The sequence below is a fragment of the Trichechus manatus genome, unplaced genomic scaffold (assembly GCF_000243295.1).
Source record: "Trichechus manatus latirostris isolate Lorelei unplaced genomic scaffold, TriManLat1.0 scaffold00099, whole genome shotgun sequence".
NCBI classification, from domain to species: domain Eukaryota; kingdom Metazoa; phylum Chordata; class Mammalia; order Sirenia; family Trichechidae; genus Trichechus; species Trichechus manatus.
In genome coordinates this window covers 2622613-2630944 of record NW_004444035.1, presented here as the reverse complement: position 1 = coordinate 2630944, position 8332 = coordinate 2622613, and the positions used below count along the sequence as shown (strand labels likewise).

The 8332-nt window shown below is 38.9% G+C and overlaps 1 pseudogene; it reads right to left on the bottom strand.

The window, feature by feature from the left end:
* Positions 1-5569: 5569 nt before the first annotated feature.
* On the bottom strand, positions 5570-7168 carry LOC101358859 (elongation factor 1-alpha 1-like; annotated as a pseudogene).
* Positions 7169-8332: the final 1164 nt, after the last annotated feature.

The following is an 8332-nucleotide window of genomic DNA, read 5'->3' as shown; positions in this document are numbered from 1 at the left end:
TAGTGAAGGAGATGACACGGCCGTCTATAGTGTCCATAGTGAAGGAGATGACACGGCCGTCTATACTGTCCGTAGTGAAGGAGATGACACAGCCTTCTATAGTGTCCATAGTGAAGGAGATGACACAGCCGTCTATAGTGTCTGTAGTGAAGGAGATGACCCGGCCGTCTATAGTGTCTGCAGTGAAGGAGATGTCACAGCCGTCTATACTGTCTGTAGTGAAGGAGATGATACAGCTGTCTATAGTGTCTATAATGAAGAAGATGACACGGCTGTCTATAGTGTCTATAGTGAAGGAGATGACACGGCCGTCTATAGTGTCTGTAGTGAAGGAGATGACACAGCCGTCTATAGTGTCGATAGTGTCTGTAGTGAAGGAGATGACACAGCTGTCTATAGTGTCTGTAGTGAATGAGGTGACACAGCTGTCTATACTGTCTGTAGTGAAGGAAATGACACAGCTGTCTATAGTGCCGATAGTGTCTACAGTGAAGGAGATGACACACCTGTCTATAGGGGCGTTTACTGTATTTAACATAGTGATATATGGGGTTAAACTGGAGGCAGACGACCCTTTTCATTTCAATGTGAATGCTCTTATCAGTGACAAGCAAAGTTGTTCAATTTGACATTGGTTGAGTAATCCGTGATTCATAGCTTCACAGACAAGAGAGGATGTGTTTTCTTGTCTTCATGATTGAGATCAATAAGCAAATTATATAGGAGGCCATGCATGTCAAAATAAAGAAACTGAGCTGCCAGAACAGGTTTTATCTATTTCTTCTTTTTACTTCACAAAGGACTCTGGGAAAGTGGGGATTTTAAAATAAGTAAATAAAAAGAAAGTGGCTCTGCTAGTTATTTATTTTAGTTGAAGCACACTGCATAGAACTTGAGTTGTGTGGAAGAAAAGTGCATAATGAGATGCCATTACTTTTCTGAAGTTAAAAACAATGACTAATGAAAATGATACCGAAGGTGTGTAAGATAGGATGCTAAGTGCATTTGTGTAGGGGGTTGAGTGTTAGGGGTTGGGATGGAACAGAGGGAAGACAAAGACTTTATTCAAATATGGCATAAACTAGAGGCTGAATTATTTTGCTTAAACCCTCTCTTCCAAATTGAGTCACCATATGCTGATTGCATTCCACTTGTTGTCTCATAAATTATGGAGCAAAAACTACTTTGCACATAAATCGTATTTGGTACACTCAGCTCCAAGTGGGTCCGTGCAACTTACTTTAAGTCTGATCTCAACTTTTTTTTTCCCTCAGAGTGAATTCTCTCTTTTTATCCCAGTCTATTTCTTAGTGCTTTAGTTTAATTTGGAGTTATCAGCTACCTATCATGGTTTCATGAAAAATTCTTCAGGAAATAATTGTTCTTACATAGGGTATACTATATACTTTGGACATGTTATCAGGAGGGACCAGTCCCTGGAGAAGGACACCATGCTTGATAAAGTACAGGGTCGGAGTAAAACAGGAAGTCCCCCAATGAGATGAATTGACACAGTGGCAGCAACCATGGGCTCCAGCATAACAACGACTGTGAAGATAGTGAGGGACTGGGCGCTGTTCCGTTCTGTTGTACGTAGGGTCGCTATGAGTCAGAACAGTCTTGGCGGCACCTAACAACAACCGGGCATGCTAAACACTTCAATCCTCAAAGTAAATGAGAAAATATTTTGAAAGTAGATTACATTTCTTTCAAACAGCTTATTGATGTCTCATGAGTATAGATTTTAAAGAAATTATTAATATAGTTTATTTTAATGACATGTTTTATCTAGAGTTATCTATTCCTATAACAAAATGTGACCCTGTTCAAGTTCACATGTAGGGGAATCAGTGGTACAATCCTAGGATTATTTTAATATAACAATGTGACTCTCTGATATACACCTACTCCTCACTTATTGGAGCCCTGGTGGTGCAGTGGTTAAGAGCTACGGCTGCTCACCAAAAGGTCGGCAGTTTGAATCCACCAGCTGCTCCTTGGAAACCCTAATGGGCAGTTCTGCTCTGTCTTATTGGGTTGCTATGAGTTGGAACCGACTCGACAGCAGTGTGTTTTTACAGGATCCTCACTTAGTGACTATCTCATTATCTGACATTTTGCATTTACAACAATAGTAAGAAATCTACTATCTGACTATTTTGCACCTTAAGATGTATGTCTGTCATTACAAATGCTGAGGTGTGAGGCGAGAGTAATGCTGGCTGTGATGGTTAAGGTTATGTGTCAGCTTGACTGGGCTATGATTCTCAGGGGTTTGGCAGTTATGTAATGATGTAATCTGGCAGTTATGAAATGATGTAGTCATCCTTCATTTTGTGATCTGATGTGGTCATTCTCTGTTTTCACTGATTTTCACATAAGGATGTGGTCTTTGGAGTCTAACTATGTCAATAAGTGAGGAGGAGTGGGTGTATACTTTTTATAGAGGGAAGAAAGCCAACCAGGCTAAAAAATGAAAGGAAGTTTGCACCCCAATTTCCTGTATCTTTCCTCAAAGGATCTAGTGATGAGCACAGAATAGATATATTGCAGATAAGACAATATGAATCATATCTGCATTTAAAACCGGAAGGGATGTTTGACACGACCTAGTCTGACCACATGCTCTTACTGTTGAAGAAATAAAGGTTTAGAGAAGTAAAATGATTAACTCCAGGTCACAAAGCTGCTCCAGAACTCAGATCACCGAATTCCTGCCTTTTAATGGAAAGAACAGAGTCTTTGGATTCAGACAGAGCTGTGACTGAATCTTAGCTGTGTGACCTTAGACTCTAGTTACCTAACTTCTATGGGTCAGTGTTTCATCATCAGTGGAAAAAAAAAGTGCTCTGGGGACAGTAGTTCCTATCTTCAAGTTTGCTGTACGGATTAGAAATGTACATTAGAAATTTGCAGCTAACACAGGACCTAAAGCGTGTCACAACCTCCAGAAATGGTAGATATTGTAACACATGGTCTCAATATAAACTCGATTGGGGGGAAAGAAATTTCTAAATATCTGTTTATATGCATCTTTCTTAACTACTTCTTTTAAAACCATTAATGAGACCAACCATTATCCAGCTTTATTTTACAGATAGGCATACTGGATAACTAAAGTTACAATCAACTTTCTAATCTTTGTTTTGGTGATATTGATTTAGTGCTGACTAAATTTTGTCAGAGAATATAGAGCAAGACAAGAAACTGAATTAGGGACAGTAGGCAACGAGAGAAAAAAATTTGGACTAAGAATAGTCAAAAATTATTTTCAATTAGTAGTAGAATGGAGGCAGCACTCAAGCTCTGGAAATTGTGCTCTCTTTATTATATCACATTTCTCTCAGGTATAATTGTTATATATACATATATATAAATTATCACATTTATCTCAGGTATAATTGTTTTATATATAAATGTATATATATAGATCTTGGGTCTTAAGGTCTTATCTATAGATTTGAGATAATTTTTAAATTTAACAAGAAAATGAATTTTATATATATATAAGAAAAAAGTATTACAAGTTTTCCACTTGAGAATAATATTTCTTACACTTAAAGTTAAAATAAGGAGACATTATCGTGGCTGTTAATATTAATAATGTCACTTTGGACATTGAAATGTATATATATGTAAATACACAAGTTTAGGCTATAGAGATGTATTAAACTTCAAAATTCTACCTAGGAGATACTTAAAAAAAAAAAAAAGAATTAGCCATGGAAATATCATAATTAAAAAAATTCATAGTTGGTCAAATTACCAACTAAATTAAGGTTTCAAGGACATTTAGAGCAAATTGACGGGCCAATTTCCAAACAAATTCTATCAAAAGTGACATTGATAATCACCATAGTGTCTCCTTATTTTAGCTTTAAGTGTTAGAAATATTGTTCTCAGGTAGAAAATCGGTAATACTTTTTTCTTATATGCCCATTAAATTTCCCAACGTCACTTAAAACAATGGCATTTTTTCTTGAATTTCCATCTTATATTTATGTCAGTAAAGTCCCTCATGAATTGATAGCAATGAAGATATTAAAAACGGTAGCAAAAACTGCTTCCCGTATCAAGTCCATTCCAGAATTAAGGGGTTTTTTTCTCTTAACTTTTGTGTATTTCTTGCTTATTCGGTATCCATTTGTACAGCTGCTAGACTAATTTCGTACATTTATTAATTCTTATTTATTGTTCTCTTATGGGTCTAATTTTGCAAGTACAAAATTTTCCACCATCCCTAAAGATAATATTCTTTGATTGTCCAACTACAATGATTTATAGTTAAAAATATGACTCTCATTCAAATATAAAATTAATATACGTCAAAGATATATTAATTCTAGAATGTGGCAACTATTAAGAATATAGAGGTGTTTCCAAAAGCATTTGAAAAACAGGGTATTTATAGATGTTTGAAAAAGCCAACTGTTGGAGTGAAGTTGCTAGGTTGCTATAACACTGGTTAATGTCCTACAGGATAATGAAACCATAACCTTTGGAGATGCTTATCATATCACACAGAAATCTGACGGGTGAACATGCCACTTCACAGAACCTGAGTCCTTAATGAAGTATAAGGAGCAAAGTCAAAACATAATCCTCGTGTGAGCCTGTTAAAAAATGCCTATTACAACATCCAAGGAGTAGCTGGTGGATTCAAACTGCCAACCTTCTGGTTAGGAGCTGAGTTCTTAACCACTGCGTCATCAAGGCTCCTTATAGCAATTACAGCCTTGGAAACTCTATGAGGCAGTTCCACTCTGTCCTACAGGGTCGCTATGAGTCGGAATCTACTCTACGGCAGCAAGTTTTTCCGGATGACATTGAAAGGAATATGTTGTCCATCTTTTTGCCTTATTTCCAAGTTTTAAATAATTTTTCTTAATATGATTCACATAAGTCCTTTTGTAATTCTTTCATTTTTTTCTCCCATTTTGTATTAATTTTCTACTGCAGCCTGAACAAATTTATCACAAACTTAGTGGCTTAAAATGACTCAAATTTATTATCTTACAGTTCTGTGGATGAGTTTAGTACGGATCTCATCAAACTAAAATCAAGATGTTGGCAGACTCTATTTTTTCTTGGAAACTCTAGCGGAGAATCCCATTCAAGTAGTCGGGCTGAACGGAGTTCATTGTGGTTGTAGGACTTAGCTCCCTGTTTTCTTGCTGGCTGTCAATGGAGGGTCATTTCCAGCTTCTAGAGGCTGTCGTACTCCTTGACTTATGGCCCTCTTTCTCCAACATCAAAGCCAGAAATGGAGGGTCAAGTCCTTTTTTTTTTTTTCTCATTAAACTTTGTTTTAATGGGTCTCAAAATTCTGTCACAGACTTTGGGTTAAGTTGTTTCCATTTAAAAAGCACTGATTTTAAAAACAAATAGCTTAAAACTGCCACACAAAAAAGAAACAAAGAGCCCACAAAACATTCCTTTCCTTCTGAAGGTTTTACAATTCATCGTTATCATTAACTATGAAATTTAAATGACCAGTGGAGACAAACAGTTCTGAGACCTTTCTTCCACCACTGATTAATACTAGGGTGGCAGGTGTTATGGGTAGTATTCATTTAGCCTTCTGAGCTTTCTGAGCATACTTGGTGACCTTGCCAACTCCAGCAGCCTTTTCATCCACTGTCTTGATAACAGCCACAGCAACTTTCTGTCTCATATTGAGAACAACAAAACAACCCAGAGGAGAATAGTCACAGAAGCTCTCAACACACATGGGGTTGCTAGGAATCATATCAATGATGGCAGCATCACCAGACTTCAAGAATTTGGGGCCACCCTCCAGCTTCATACCAGACAGTGATAAATCTTCTCCTTGAGCTCAGCAAACTTGCAAGCAATGTGAGAAGTGTGACAATCTAGCACAGGTGCATATCCAGCACTGACTTGGCCTGGGTGGTTCAAGGTGATCACCTGAACAGTGAAGACAGCTGCTTCCGTTGGTGGGTCATTTTTCTGTCACCAGCCACATTGTCATGACAAACATCTTTGACAGAGACGTTCTTGATGTTGAAATCTCTATTGTCCCCATGCAGAGTTTGGCTCAAAGCTCCATGGAGCATTTCAACAGCCCTGGTGGTGCAGTGGTTAAGCGCTTGGCTGCTAACCATAAGGTCGCTGTTTAAACCCACCAGCCACTCTGCAGGAGAAAGATGTGGCAGTCTGCTTCTGTAAAAATTGACAGCCTTGGAAACCTTATGGGGCAGTTCAACTCTGTCCTATTGGCTCACTATGATTTGGAATTGACTCAACAGCAACAAGCTTCTTTTGTTTGTTTGTTTGTTTTTACTTCAGTGGTAACATTGACGGGAGCAAAGATGACCACTATGCCCAGTCTGAGAACACCAGTCTCCACTCAGCCCACAGGGACGGTGCCAGTACCCACCAATTATGTAGACATCCTGGAGAGGCAGATGCAGTGGCTTGTCAGTTGGACGAACTGATGGCAGCATGCAATCCAGGGCTTCACGCAGTGTGGTCCCACTGGCATTGCCATCCTTATGAGTGATTTTCCACCCCTTGAACCAAGGCATGTTAGTACTTGGGTCCAGCATATTGTCATCATTCCAACCAGAAATTGGCACAAATGTTATTGTGTCGGGGTTGTAGCCAATTTTCTTAATGCTGGTGCTGACTTTCTTAATGATTTCCTTGTGTCTTTTCTGGCTGTAGGGTGTCTCAGTGGAATCCATGTTGTTAACACCAACAATTAGTTGTTTCACACCCAGTATGTAAGCCAGAATGGCATGTGCATGGGTCTGCCCATTCTTGGAGATACCAGCTTCACATTCACCAACAGCAGCAGCTACACTCAGGACGGCACAGTCAGCCTGTGATGTTCCTGTCATCACGTTTTTGATAAAGTCTCTGTGTCCTGGGGCATCAATGACGGTCACATAGTCTTGCCAGTCTCAGATTTCCACAGGGAGATATCAGTGGTGATGCCTCGCTCACGTTCAGCTTTCAGTTTATCCAAAACCCAGGCATACTTGAAGGAGCCCTTTCCCATCTTCGTAGCTTCCTTCTCAAATTTTTCGATGGTTCTTTTGTTGATCCAGCCACATTTGTAGATCAGGTGACCAGTAGTGGTGGACTTGCAGGAATCTAAGTGTCCAGTGATGCCGATGTGGATATGGGTCTTTTCCTTTCCCATTTTAGCGTAGACTTTGCAATGGTTTTCACCAACATCTGTGCCCTGGTGGCAAACCCATTGCAAAAAATGGGTCAAGTCCTTCTCATGCCACATCTTTCTTACCCACTCTTCAACCTTCCTCTTTCACTGTCAAGGACTCATGTAATTAGACTGGTCCACCGGGATAACCCAGGATAATCTCCTCACCTCGAGGTCTGTCCCCTTAATTACATCTGCAAAGTCCCTTTTGCCATGTAAATTAACATATTCACAAGTTTGGAGGGTCAGGACATGTACATCTTGGGGGACTGTGTCATTATTCTTCTTATCAAGTATTGTAAGTGTACAGTTCAATGATTACCAGTAAAATCTAAGTTATGCAACTATCACCACAAACCAATTTTAGAACATATTTCATCACCCCCCAAATTTCCCTTGTATCAGTGTGTAGGTAATTTCTGCTAGTAATCCCAACTCTAAGGAGTCCTGGTGGCACAACTGTTAAGTTCTTCTCTGTTAACTAAAATGTTGGCAGTTCAAACTCACACAGCGGCACTTTGGCAGAAAGATCTGGCAATCTGCTCCCATAAAGATTACAGCCTAGAAAACCCTATAGGGCAGTTTTACTGTGTCACTTGGGATCACTATGAGTCAGAATTGACTCAGTAGCATCCAACAACAACAATAGCAAACCTAGGCAGCCACTTATCTGCTTTCTGTCTTTATAAATTTGACTTATAAGGACATTTCATACAAATGAAACTATATGCAGTCCTTTGCATTGGCTTCAGATGGCTATCGTTCTCATTGAGCAGAATGACTGTGTGGTTTATCCACGTTTAGCAAGTATCAGTAGTTTGTTCTATTGCTGAATATTATTCCATAGATTGGATATAGCACATTTTGCCCAGACATTTGAATTGTTTCCAGTTTGGGGTTATTGTGAAAGTATAACGGATATTTATGTTTATGTCTTTGTGGGGACATGTATTTTCAGTTGTCTTCGATAGGTTACTCAGAGTGAGATTATCAGGTTATATGATACATTTATGCTCAGTTTTTTCAAGAAACTGCCAGACTTTTCCCTAACGTAGCTGTATTATTTTAAATTCCCACTAGCCATGTATAAAAACCAAAACAAAACCCGCTGCTGTGGAGTTGATTTTGAATCAGAGCGACCCTATA